The sequence below is a fragment of the Phoca vitulina genome, unplaced genomic scaffold, assembly GCF_004348235.1.
Source record: "Phoca vitulina isolate PV1807 unplaced genomic scaffold, GSC_HSeal_1.0 scaffold13, whole genome shotgun sequence".
In the NCBI taxonomy this organism is placed as follows: Eukaryota; Metazoa; Chordata; class Mammalia; order Carnivora; family Phocidae; genus Phoca; species Phoca vitulina.
In genome coordinates, this window is record NW_022589716.1 from 27271260 (window position 1) to 27285903 (window position 14644).

The following is a 14644-nucleotide window of genomic DNA, read 5'->3' on the forward strand; positions in this document are numbered from 1 at the left end:
TCACAGACCGAACCTAAGAACCATGTGGCTGGAGGATGACTCCTACAGTCAGAGACATTCTCCAGATGTAGAAGCTGATGTAAGAAATAGAAAAAAACTGACTGGGACAGAAAGAAGGAAGGACGATAACTGTCGTATGTATTCATCTTTCACCAAAAGAAACTTAAAAGTGAGTGAAAGGCAGAAGAGATTCTTCTTCCTTTTTCATTCTTGAAATTAATAAAAACTGCAGAAAAAAAAACAAAATGGCGAACGGGTGAGCAGGTGCAACTGAACTTACGTTAAGGTGTTAAAACATGTGAGTCAATGCTTCCTGGGTTTAAGCAACTTTAAGAGACTCACTGATGTAAAGTCACCCGAATTCTGGTCTTATATGAACTCCACGCATACCTCCTTTCTACATAAGAGAAAATTCTCAAACCGAGACATCTGAAGTGCTAAAAAGGTGAGATGGCTGTTTAGAGCACTGGTGACTCCCAGAGTTAAATGTCCCCTTGCATTTAGCGCCACCTTGGGCATCCAGCAAAACAATAATTTGAAATACTTTTTATTTAATTAGGTAACTAAATAGCACATAAAGGGAACATTACTTTTTATATACCAAGCACTGTGCTCAAAACTATTTTTGCAAAATCCCATTTAACCCAAAAGGATCTGATAAACTAGGATACTTTCCATTCCTACAGTGAGGTAGCTGCTTCTTTACTTCCATCTTCAATGGGAAAACAAAGGCTTAAAAAGATTAAATAACTTTCCCAAGGTCACAAAGTTACTAAGTAGCTTAGCCAGAATTTGAAACCAGATCCCTTTTCCCAACTTGGGTAATTACTTAACAACTATACTACCACACTTTAGAACATATCAGCTAATACTCCTGGTATAAGATTTCCTGATTCATGTTGATACTGGAAAGTAAAACAACTTGAAAAAACAACTTTGTTTTAAGAAGCTTGTTTTGAATTAAAAGTCATTTTTTTGTGCTGGTAATATGAAGACTGATTACTCTTTAGGTTATAGTAATAGTTATTACCTTATGAATGCTCCATGTAAATTCTTCCTCAGAATTTGGTGTTTTTGTCTATCATAATACAAAGGATAGAAAATATCCAAATGCTGCTAACAGTGAAACTCTTGTATCCTCCAGACCTCTATCTCAAGTTATGAGATAAAACCACAATGGTCCTGGTCTTCTAATAAAGAATCCTGTCAAGAAATAACTCAAGGAATCTTACCCAAATTCTATATAAAGTATAATTAAGAACCACCCTTCCCCCCCCCCAAAAAAAAAGCCTGTTTGGAGGATGAACACTGAATGAATCACCACAAATGGACAGAAGGCAGTTAGATAAAGAGACACTATCTCAGATCACTAACTGCCCTTGTTCTTCTTGCCAGGAGAGAAGGAATACTAACATTAGAAACTTCTGGAAGAGAATAGTGTGACACACAAATACCAAAGAAGCTAACACAGGGAGAGGGATGGATACTATGCAGTACCATACACTGTGACACTACAGAAAAAGGAGAGATAGTAATGGACTGACTGGCAAAATATGCAAGTTTTTGCCAACTTCTGGTCTCAGAAGTTATTCTTTTGGGTATATGCTCCTTTATCAAAAATAGCCATTTTCCCACCCCTTCCTCTCCCATCACTGCTCTTGGCTATTTCTAGCTGGGATGTTGAAAACTCTCTACACCTCTCCGTTTATGTGCTATATGAATTTCTATCTTCATGTCATCTGTGTGAGGTTTAGGACAACTGAGTAGAACAAATGGACAAAGGCAATAGTTCTTAAAGTTCTAGACTTAAACCATTCTGATGATTTCAGGTGTTACAGACATGACAACAAATTGCATTGAACTGCATACTTGGAAGTTCTCTTTCCAATTCCCTTTCATCCCCTTCTCATGATGTCAAGGACAAACCCTCATCTGAGCCCTGGTCTGACACCTAATACATGCTAATGTGTATCGTTAACAAAGAAAGAACCTCTCCGGCCCCAATACCCCAGGGAGAAGTAGGCAAGAGAATACAGAGAATTTCTGCCACGGGTCAGCAAATTATGGTCCAAAGGCAAACCTGGCCTGCTGTTGAATTTTGTAATACCCATAAGTTAAGGAGGGATTTTATATTGTTAAATGATTACAAGAAAAAAATCAAAGAGTAATATTTCACATGAAAAATTTACATGAAAATCAAAGTTCTGTGTCCATAGTTTTCCTGGGACACAGCCATGCCCATTTATCTACGTATTGTTTCTTGCCGATTTGGGATTACAGTGCAGGAGGTGAGCAGATGCACCATAAACCATATGGTCTGTGAAGCCAAAAATATTTACTACGTGGCCCTTTAGAGAAAAATGATGCCATCCCCTGCGTATATCATCATTCTGGTCTGCATAGTATTTATTTTAGGTTACCATCAGACTCTGGTAACTGATACTGGTTTTTTTTTCCTTTAAGAGATGATGTCAAATTTCCTTTTTAAATAGACATATTCTAACAAGCAAGGGGACTTCAAGGGAGATAAAAGCGAATAAAATATAGGTGGTATTTAGACCAAAATCAGAAAAACGTGAAGAATACGTGAGAATAGCCAAGGTGGAAAAATAATCAACCAAGGAGATGGGTGCAGGCAGGGAGAGGCTGGGACATAAAACGAAAGACTATGTAAATAAGATATCCAGACATAGCGATCTGTCTTCTGAGGTGGCAAAGGAGTCTGAAATGTGGACCCCTAGTGGACAGAAGGTCAGGCAGGCTACCCAAGAACATCAGGTTGGCCAGCCTCATCACGGGGAGCACCGGGTTCTCGCGCGGGCCAAGAATTCCTAGCCTGGCAGCTGGGGAGACGGTCAGTCCAAAACAACCAAGGCTGTAAGTCAGGTAAAACAAGAGCAGAAGTCCAAGAGGCTCAGCAGGAGTCTAGGCCAAATGCTTCAGAGCAAGTATCTCTTTGCACTGATAATCTATCCAGTATGACTGGAAGAAGATTCCTTTAGCTTCCTTCACTCTGATGGAAATGTTTCCAAAGTGCAGCGAGCATGAGAGACTTCCTGCATCTTAGAATAAGTTCACATTACTATTGACGACACTCCATCCTCTTCAATGCTTGATATGCACAATGTTTCTTCTTTCACAACAAGGTTTCCCCAACAGTTTGGGTATCGTCTTTTTTAAAAAATGTCTTCTGGTACAACAATCTTCCATTCCCATATTCATCTCTCATTACTCTTGAATACGCATCTTGTCTGCAGCCTTTCAAGTAAACTTTTTCCCCCAAGACAGAATTGTATTGTGGTCTTCCACGAACAACAATTTCTACTGTTGAGTCATAGATACTTTCGTAGCAGTGTTAAAAATTCATCATCTTTTTCTTTCCATATGATTGTTTTTAAAACAAGCTAGTAAAACTTAAAACTTACCATATCTGAAAAAAAAAAAAAAGGACCTGAAATGCCGAATTTTAAACTTTGGAAATAAGACAAGTACAACCGAATGTCATCTTTTCCAGCACGGTATTTCAACTGGTCATCACTTCTTAGGTGGATTAGAATTAGTTTTATCTGCTATTGACTCAGAAGGCTGAGACAAGAGGTTCCCAATTTTTTTTAAACCATGATGAACTATTTTTATTAAATTCCAAGCACTCCCACACACAGACACTAAGTTTTCATACTTATTTGTTAAGTATTAATTAGTTCATACAGAATATCTACCAAATTGCCAATCAGAGCTCACAGATTGAAATATTTATGGCCAAAAGCCAAAAAACTTGATGTTTTGGTTAACCCCACAAGTCTTATCTCATGCAAATGACTGAATTAACTTTGGGTCTTCTGAAAACTAAAAAACAGCTCAATAAAGTGTACACTTGAAGCTGTGTACACAGCATCCTTTCCTCCAAACCCCCTCCCAAACAGGACCAATTGACAGATGGGGAGTCAGGCCATTCTGGGGAAGTTGACTCCACCCTGGCTCCAGTGGTTAAAAAAAAAAAAAATGTCACCTAGGGTATGTCAATTGACATCCTCTTCCTCCCTGGCCATGGGGTGGACCTAACAGGCTGGAAAGCACTCCAATTCGAGCTTCAAGAATTTTTCTGAAATTCTAAAGAAAAGATTCGCTATTTCTCTCTCTTTCTTGGCATGTTCAAGGAAATTTCAAGGAAATCTATGACTGAACAGTTGCCAGGCACTATCTTACAAGTGCAAGTAAGGCCAGTCTGATAGACCAACACTGTGGAAAACAGCAGGGAGCGATGGATCAAGTCTCCCGCAGTCTACCTACTAATAAGGACTTTATTAAGTCTGGTTAAGCCTGCCTCATCTGGACTTTCTGTTGCTTACAACCAAATCCATCCTAACTAAAATTCTGAAATACTCAAGGATTGTATTTCCAAAAGCCCTGGGATTCTGGGACCCCAGGCACTGGGAACCACGCCTCTCATGAGGAGTAGATTTTTATACATTTACATGAGGGTATCAGAATGTGCAAAGTAACCAATTCGTGTTCATGTCAAGCTTGATGAATATTGTTCAGAGTGTCTGTAACTCCAGGTCAGGCATGTCACTGGGAAAACGATAAAAGATAACAACATCAAGAAACTGCCTGATGTCCCTCCTCTAATTCTAAGATGGCTAGGCCAGCTGCCAGGATTATGGTAGAGCGACATGAGATGAGCCGGCTCCAGGTGGCTCACTCATTGAAAATGCTTTCAGCTAGCTCTGCATCAAAAGGCACAACTTAACCATTTCATTAACATCCTTAATTTTCAGAGAAGGGAGAAAATTCATGACCATAGAAGACTTGCTTTAAGCTTGCCATATGAAGTGGGAAACTTTACAAGCAAGATTAGATGATTAAAAAAAAAACAAAACAAAAAAACCCACATTAAATGCTTTAAATATTCCTATAAACTAGGGAGTCTGTGAGGCTTTTTGGGTTTTTGCCCCCGGGTCTGGAGGAGAGAGACTGTTGGCCTAGTAGAAGAAAATAAAAATCAATGGGGAAAAAAAAAGGCTGGTATTTAGGGTTTGCGCTTTGAAGTCCTCAGTTCAAATCAAGACACAACCTATTTGGCTGATTTAAGGATTCAGAAGTTGAAAAGAATGGAGTTTGATGGACAAGGCCAAAACTGGAATAAAACCCTAACATGTCTCTCTATGCAAAGTAGTCTTAGTTTTTGCTCCATTTGAAGGAGAAGAAAATGAGGTAGTATATATGCAAGTGGATAGGTGAGAGGTGATCATTCCACCAGTGAGCAGTGCCTTCTTGTTATGCTGCCTGAAATGTGGGAGACAGGGCCCCCAGGAACTGGCTTGGAAGGAGATGTTGACCAGAAAGAGAAAGCTAACCTGGTGTTTTTAAGAAATATGAGCAGGTAACAGAAAGCAGAGAGGTAAGAAGAAAGAAGAAAACAGGAGGGAAGAGAGGAGAACAGAAGGGACAACTGAGGCTTCTGGAGGTCATTGATCTATGGAGAAAGTGGTTCAAGGACAAATTTAGTGGGGGCAAATAAGTATTTTAAGAACAGTGCTGTTGAACATGTGACTAAACTTCTCTGATACAAACTTCCTGGAACTTCCAATGTCCTCTATGAGTTGTGTGGAAGGAAATTATGGATAGGAGCTAACTTCCAACTCCAAGAGGAGAAAAGAGAACAGTAGTGGGAAGAGGGAGTATCAAGAGTTCTTTAACCAAAATCAATCATGAAAATGAAGTCTCCAGGAATCCTCATTGGAATTCCCACAGGGAATAAGATAAAGGCTCAAGCCAATTTTATTAGAATCTCAAAAGTCAGGGTGACCTCAGTTGATTAATGACTTCTCAACCCATTATGACAAAGCTCTCAGTAACATGGTCAACTAGAGACTCCCAGGAGACACGTGAATGCTATCCCAACGTTGACACGGTGTGAAGACCTGCACCGTTTTGCTAAATCTATTTTCTTAAAATGAGTGTCACCACCCGTAAAGGATTCACATGAATTTCACAGTACTGGCAGTATGAGTAGTGGGTGGCCCTGAAGCTTTTTAAGGTGTTACAAACCATTCTAACCCTTTAGTAAATGTCCAATGTAAGGAATCAAGACAAGAAGTAGAAACTGAAGTCTACCAACGTGGGAGGCAAGTTTTGCCAGGGTGACATTTTATAGAACCCTGAAAGGAAATCACTTTGTGGCAACTTGAAAAGGGGGGGTGGGCACTATCTCATTCTCCAATCAATACTACCAAACAGCCTTCAGCAATAACATTTCTTTGGTTGTCAGAAAGAAAAAAAAAATTAAAGACCTGGAAGTCTTAACTGTTACCATTATTAGTAATTAAGAAGAGGTACAGGGAAGAAAAAAAAAATTCTTAACCACAATCACTGGCAAAAGCAATGAAAGCAACAAGCTTCCCATATGCATTTTAGCAGATGAATGGATTTTCAAAGAAGAAAAATATCACCCCAAATGAAAAGTTAACACATTTATTGACCACACTCTTAGCCCATATTTCACAACATAATGGTAATCTTGCTGAATTCTGTAAAATCCTATTATAGATCATTTAGCATTTACTATAGCATTTAAAGCAGCCAGGCTTCTGTGTTGGAATGCATTTGTTGGGGGGGGGTATAAAATTCTATGTGTTGGGCTGAACCTCACACACTCTAGAAGGGAACTCCATCTTTCCTCTACTGCCCTCAAGTTGTAGCACAATCCTCCCGAGTCGGCCACTCCTGGGACAGACTGATACCTAGCCTCTCCCCACTTGCTAACTGAGGTGGGAAAGGCTCCCAAGTGTACATATGTGTGCTTAAGGGAACAGTGCATGCTCATGATACATATACAAATACACAGTGATACATATGAATGTATATAGGAATACATATATAAATATGTACATGAATATGTATACAAATATGAATATGTATAGGTATGTGTCTGAAGCGTGGCCTACAAATCTGTCATCTTCAATGTGCAGAAAGATTTTTCTTTATCTCATAAGGCTGACTTATTTCCTGATCTCCTTCTCCAGCCAGTCTTTCTTCTCCCCCCATCACTAAATGTACCAGTCTCTCCCTCTATATATATACTTATTTCCTTGGCTTCCAATCCACATCTCCAGCCCAGTTACCTTCCCAAGGTTATGTTCAATGTGTATTTCATCATCTTCCAGAAAGATTCTGCCTGAAATTAACTCTTGCACCTAACATGGTATCCAAACCTCTGCTCATCGCTTCCCAGCCTGTCCCTCTCCTCTTCTGGGAACAAGTGCTGGGAACACTGATTTTCCCAATCGTCCATCATCCTCACACCAAGTCCAGTGGATAAAACTTCACGGGTTTTTGTACACATCCCCCCATCACTGTCTTTCCAACCTTTTCAACTACCCAGAGTTGAAAGACTCGGGTTTGGGCTCTTCTGAAACATCACAATTTCCTCTAATTTGGGCTCTCCATATATTCTATGAAACAATGACAAATGAACTTTCCTGGAGCTCCGCTCTGACCAATTGAGATCTGTGCTCATAAAAACCCTGGTCATGCCCACTGGCTGTGTAATCAGAATCTTCAAAGGGCTGGTCCTTGAGTCACAGAGCCAACTGTAAATCATGGCTCCATCTCACCACTTTGTGCCTCTGGAAAGATCACATATCCTTTCCACGACTCAATTTCCTCACCCGTATGGTAATCTATGGATAGTAATAGTACCCCCTTCATTGGATTCGTATACGGAGTAAAACATAATGAACTGGAAATCACTATGCTTGATGCCTTGTCCATAGCAAATGTTATCTGCTATTACTAATAGTAAATAACGGTACCAAATAAATCACTTGCTTGTGAACTCAATTTGAAGTTCTCCATGGTAGTATGTCAACTACCTTTCCAACTCATTTTCTCTCTTCCTCTTTATGAACTCCATGTCCTAGCCAAAGGGAATTATTCATTGTTCTCCTCAAGTATCATGCTTTTTGGTCTCTGTTGCTTATTCATTCTGTTCCCAAGAACCAGAAAACCACATTTCTTCCCCTAACCCAAATACCTCAAGCTCACCTCTTCAGGAGGCTGTAGCTTAAATTCTCCATGGGGTTAAAGAAATATCTCACTTCTCTAAACACTTTATTTCTTTTTTTTTTTAAAGATTTTTTTGTTTATTCATTTGTCAGAGAGAGAAAGAGAGAGAGCACAAGCAGAGGGAGAAGCAGGCTCCCTGCTGAGCAAGGAGCCCGATGCAGGACTCAATCCCAGGACCCTGGGATCATGACCTGAGCTGAAGGCAGACGCTTAACCGACTAAGCCACCCAGGTGTCCCTAAACACTTTATTTCTAAAGACAGCATCTGAGTACGAACTTATGTCTTCTCAAAATTGTCTACAGCAAATTTAGACATACCCTGAGCTATCAGATCCATAAGCAAGGAATAGGGTACAGGTGAAGGAATCAAAAGATCATCCCCTGCACACTCCTGGGCATCATGCATCTCTTGCAACACTGAAGTCAAACACCGGCTTAATAACTTGATCACTTACTAGTTAGTAAATATATCACCTTGTCTTGGTTAAGTTAATGTCAATACAATTGTAACAATCAAGGATTTTATACCGAAAATACCTAAAAGTATACTTCTTTTCTTTGCCCGTTATAAATAAGCCTTTTAGATGCTTTAGTAAGCCATCGTGAGAACAAATTTTGGCTGTCAGTGAAACCAGCTCATACCTAAATGACTTAATATTGCCTGTAATCTTTGAATTCATATTGTTTATTCCACAGAATATATATAAACTCCTTACAGTGGAGTGTGAACAAATGTATACCAATTCTCGAAAGTGACATATGCATCTGTGATTATTACACATTATCAGCTCAATAACCACACCCATGTCATCTTCAAATGGTATTTATTAAGGACCCATATGTTCCTGCTCATGACAAAAACAAAGCTGCTGTTCAGTTCAGCTTCTATTTACTTCAACGTCTAATGCTCTTAAGAGAATGGGTGGTTCTCTGTTATTGAAAAAGTTTGTAACTGTCAAAACAAGAAACCGACTTGGTTATAGTCAGAGGCTTATAATGCCAATACCAAACCACTGCCAGAACATACACTAACAAAAAAAAAAAAAAATTCCGTCAATTTTTCCGCCTGAAAGTCTGTTTCTATGCATTGCCTATATATCCAGCCAATTCAAAAGGGATGAAAAGTAAAAATCTTTTGCTGTCATGTAGCCAATACAGCCAGTGGATTTCCTTTTCTAACTTTATTTTTTGAATGTCCTGTAGACTCATCATAAATCATTTCCAATCTAATTCTCCTGCTTCCCAATTTTAACTGTCGGCCTTATTTAAAGAATTGCCTCTATATTTAACAGATTCCATATCCATTCTGAGAGCTAGTAAGCTAAAAAAGAGTGTGTTGTTCTAAAATGCATCATTCAACTGCCTGACTCTTGAAGCAGCTTAAATGTTCAACGTCCAATTGTCTTACCTAGCAGTGATTTGAAAACTACATATATGACTTTCCAGTAATAAAGAAAATCACAGTTTAGCGCACGTTCAACACCTAGGTTTCAGGTGAGATGATTTATCAATGTGCATTCTCTCAACCCAGCCTGAGTGTACAACACTTCATCGACGACAAAAAACACGAGTATTTAACAGAACACACTGCCAATTTTCTTTTTCAGTGAAGTAAGATACACATTGTAACAGTGGGCACTTTTTTTTTTTTCCCAACCAGTAGGCTATTATGCCTTTTATTAAAATTAAAAATTAAATAAAGCTTCCCAAAGCAAAAGGTAACAGTTGACACTTAGTTGCTTTCAAGAGTCCTCTGGGGAGAAAAAGGAAGAAGAAAAAAATGCAGTGGCAGTTACAACAAATTAACAACATATAATAAAAATGCCATAAACATGCGGCATACGTCATAAATCTAATCAAGTCTACAAGGCGGGCAGATAAAAATGATTAACTGCCACTACCCTTGAAAAGAAAAGAAAAATTTTGTCCCTTGTTATTCATCACAGCTAATGTTCTGACCCTAAATCTAACATGTAGATCGAATGATCTTTAGAGTAACACGCTGTACCAAGGAGAATGGCCTTTTCACTTCCTATTTTATTTTCTGAGAAACCAAGAAAGCACAAATTCTAGTGCCACTTTTTCATTAAAGGTGTGGCTTTTGGGGGCATTAATAAAGGTTCTCAGAGTCTTTATCAACAGAAAAAGAAGTAACAATAACAACAGAAAACTCCCCTAGTCTCTGTGTACTGACAGGACAAATGTACAAAAATACTACCTGTCTCAAGGTAACATTCAGGCACTTTTTATTGGCTAGCTGCATTCTTTCCTGATTCTGATAAGTTACCAATTCAGCCAAGGCCTCCAGCCAATGAGGAATATATATGCTAAATCTGTAAGGTGTGGAGATGAACTTCACGGGAAGGAAATAATAGGAAAACGGCAGCTTGCTCAAGAGGTAGGTTCTGTGGCGTAACAAAGGCTTGGATAACTTCCATGACAAAGACTATCACCTTGACAGGTAGCAGGTCTGAGAACGTTCCTTAGAGTTAAGATTCTCCAGGCAGATCCTCTGTGACAAGAAGGGTTACCTAGAGTGAAGATTAACACGATGACGTGTAAAAAAATAAAAAAATACGATTTTTTTTTTTTTAAAGCTGAAGAGGTTCAAATGAACAAACTCCTACTTGTTCCTTAAAGGAAAAACAAAGAGCTTTCAGAAACATCTCCTCTGAGAGATGTAAAAGAATATGAGTAAATTATAACAATTAAAAACCATTAAAGATAGAATAATTGAGAATACCTGTTTGGGTAACAATGACTTTCTTGAATTCCTCATAACAGAGGCTCTATTTTTAATCACCCTTTCTGCAAAAACTTGCATAATTTAACAATAATTGCGGATTTTTAATTTTTATACATCCACAAGAACATAAAGTGAAAACCATAAATTATATACTAACTCCAGCTGTTAAATGTTGGCATTTTGTCTTTAAAAAAAAAAAAAAGGTTCAAAAATCTGTTTCCTTAAACCAAGGAAATGTGGGAAAAGGCCATCCTGCCAGTGGAAATCTTCAGCAGCAGAAAAGCTCCTGCTGTGGTTTCTTGCCGAGGCAGCAAACTCTACTGAAAGAGAAGTCGCTGCCAACTCAAATACTGTTTGCTTTCACACCCAAGAACAAACTGTGTGCATGGCGGAGGCATATCCGAAGGGCTGGGGGCAGCAGCTGGAGGGGACTGCAGAAAGGTAACAGTGGTGTCAGAGCTACTGTAAACTGGTTCTCGAGTTTCTATCAGCAAGTCAGCATCCCAGAAAACAACCCGGTGCCTTCTCCGGCGGCTCAGAGCCCTCAGTCAGTACCTGCCTGCCGCAATTCAAAACCTCCTTTTTCCAAGTCCCCAAGCCAAGGGACTTTTCAAAGAAATCACCCAGACAAATAAAACACACACTCCTTCGGTGTGCTTCTAAGGGCCGGCGAGGTTCAGGTTTAAATGGGAGTAATGAGGAATGTCCCTGTCTCGGGGCGACATGCAACCTGCTTTCTCTGTAAGCAGGAAATGCGAAGGAGGTGTTCACTGCAACTTGTACACCAAGGGCAGAAAGTTCTGCCAACGCAAATATTATGAGTCCAAGGGTTTTCTGCCCCAAAGACCCTCCAAGTTACCTGGGTGCCCCCACAGATGGCTGTCACTAGGGATGTGCCAGGGGGAGTCAAGGATTCTGCAAGGAAGAAAAAACCACCCAAGTCTCCAAAAAAAAAAGACACTTCCACCATGACGACTTTCTGTTCTAGTTTCAAGTAAACAAAGGCCAACTTCTTGTTGGGATAGTACCGTTGAAGCCACAAATGTAAAATGGTCAAATAACAAAGATTTTTTTTTTCCTTTCCTTTGCCCATAGTGTTTTGAAATAATAGTTACAATTATCACGCAGTTGGTTAAATTGGTCAATTTCATGTCACGTATATTTCACCACAATTAAAAAAAAAAAAGTATTGTGCAATGCCACAGTGGTGAAAAGAAAAGAGCCCTCGGTCTGAGCTATCTGTTAGGAAATTCTGCCTCCCCGTGCCTGGCATGCTGCAATTCCAGAATCAAACACAGTTAATCATTTTAAGGAAGAATCCTTTCCAAGGTAGAAAATCACAGTGTTTCTTTGAAAACCCCTACTCCATCTACTCCCCCTTTTTCCCTAAACACTGTTATTTAAAACAGCTCACAAAAAAACTCCTGGGTGTAACACATGTATATGGAGGAAATGGTGACTCTGTGTGAATGGAAGATCTAAATATTCGCCGTCTATAATAAGAAAGTTTACCTAGGGCAAAAATATCACATACTCCCAATTCCAGATTGGACCCAGTAAGGAGTCAGTATTAAGAGTCAACTTTATTGACTTCCCCTAGTTTAAAATTAGAAACCTTTTTCTTACTGTCTTAACCACCCACACCTACTGCCCCCACCACAAAAAGTTTAATGGTTTAGACACAGGTTAAAAAAAAAAAAAATCTGTCCAACTAAACAAAGACTGCCTTTCTTCCCAAATAAAAAAGAGTGTAAGAATTTGCCAACTGTTCCCCCAAGATACAATCCTATAGCAAACTCTTCTTGCCTCGAGAATGATTGATGTGATGTCCTTCCCCTCTGTCAACGCTCCCTACCTTGTCTGGTCGCTGGTGAAAACCAGGAAGCCACAGACACACACTTCGGGCTTTTGCTTGTGCGGGCCTCAATTCTCCAATGCCAGGCTGCCGCCAATGTCCTTGCAGCCAATGGTAAACAGGCCACAGGGTTCAAGTTAACTGCGGAGCGTTACCACACTGAACATCTGGTCATGAATGAACGGATTGCCCACTAACTCTCAGCATTGGGCAGCTGATGAAAAATTCAACATTTTCCTTGTTGGCACAGTTGTTTTGGAGAATTCTCTAGAGCTTCCTGAATTATATTAAGAAAATTTCACTGCAGCAATCTATATCTGTGAGAACAGCTGGTGTTGAAAGGGATCTGCTGCTCTCTCTCCGTGCTGGGGGACCTCGTGTTGGATCAAGACAGTTTTACTACATTTGTCCTTGAAAACTTAGCCTTCGCTCTGAGGTATCGGGCAAAGCAAATGGCAGGAAAGGCAGCTCCCGGTTGCTGGATTCCACACAAACGAACCTCTTAATTCAGGGTGAAAAATCTATTACCCAGCTGAGAGGACAGTAAGATCGAAACGGTGCATGACGAAGACCTGTCTCAGAATTTCCCTTAGAGAAAATATATCCAAATGGTCATCAAAACTATGGCTGGGATCTGTGATCCGATTGGCCCCGTCAGCCACGGGACATATTTTGAAGATTTTCAGTACGAAATAATAGTCCTTGACAAAACCCAACGAGATGCAACGTGTCCAAATATTAGTTTTGCACCACATGATGGATTTTAAAGTTAGCTAAGTCTTTTATTAAACCTAAGGATGACACAGTTCGAGCAAATCACATGTAATATGTTCTGTTATGTTCTGCACTGGAAGAAGCCACATTGACAGAAGTGTTCCATTGATGCCTGAGAAGAGAAATTCTCTAAAAATATAACAGTAGCGTTTAAAGAAATTAACTTGTTAATGGATATATGTGATATATTATTATTCTTTTTGCTGAAAAAAAAGGAAGTGGTAAACTTAAGTCAAGCTAAATTTAGGCTATTATCTATGCAGCATAAATTTCACTTCTGTGTATAAATGCTAACTTGCATATTTCTCCATGGTAACTAAACTATGATTAAAACAACAGTGAAACCAGCCTTTAAAGCCACCTGTTTAACTAGGAACAACCTAATTTACAAAAATACTTAAACTTTGGAAATTTCATGGGCATCTCTATCACGCTTTTCCCGGTAGAAAGCTCACTTTTCCATGAACACATAATTGCAATGTACTTGGCCTGGGTCGCGATCATTCTTTTTTTAACTGGTGTAATTTTCCCATGTATTGTTCACTCTAACATAAGTGGTATTTAAGATTATAAAGAAGAAGACTCTAATAACTCTTTCCAAAAAGGAAGTGATTTTACCGCTTGGAAGGGATTAATTTACCTAGAAAGTATCTCTCACATTTCACAAAAAGAACGAAAGGAAATTCCACACTGAGTGACGATTTGAGATGGCAAGCCACATTTACACCAGTTTTTTTCTTTTATTGAGATAGCCTTGTAATTTACTAATGAAGAAGTGGGCTATTTTATTGGTGAAATTAAAGAAATAATTATAATATGTCCAAGAATAGTAAAAATGTAGGTATAAGCAGTATTTTCTTATTTAATTATAAAACATAAAAGTAGATTTGAATGTGAATCATTTTGAAACCTTAGAATTAGGTTTAGAATTTAAATACTGAAAACCCCTTGAAGTCGAAACATAATCATAATAGGTCAGGTTTGGTGTGAAAATCATGACTCATGTTCATGACACATATTCAGAAATGCCTCATACTAAAACTTTATTATAATCAAAAATTGATCCTCAGGGTTTTTTTTTTTTTTTTTTTTGTCTCCTGGTCTTTACATGATGTAATGTCTAAGGCCACATTTCACACTGCTAAGTAATGATGACTGTGTAAGACTCATGATAAAAAAAACTCATAAAATGTCACAATTTA

At 39.0% G+C, this 14644-nt stretch overlaps 1 protein-coding gene across 4 annotated transcripts in view; it reads right to left on the bottom strand.

Moving 5' to 3' along the window:
• FOXP1 (forkhead box P1) overlaps positions 1–14644 on the bottom strand; it is a 480210-nt gene that overhangs the window by 385622 nt on the left and 79944 nt on the right. The window contains exon 1 of one of the 4 annotated variants that reach the window (XM_032411755.1): positions 12669–14231. The exons of the other annotated variants lie outside the window; for them this stretch is intronic. The gene's annotated coding sequence lies outside the window, so the exon portion shown is untranslated. Of the gene's footprint in view, positions 1–12668; positions 14232–14644 lie in introns of those variants that run through there. 4 annotated transcript variants of the gene reach the window in all.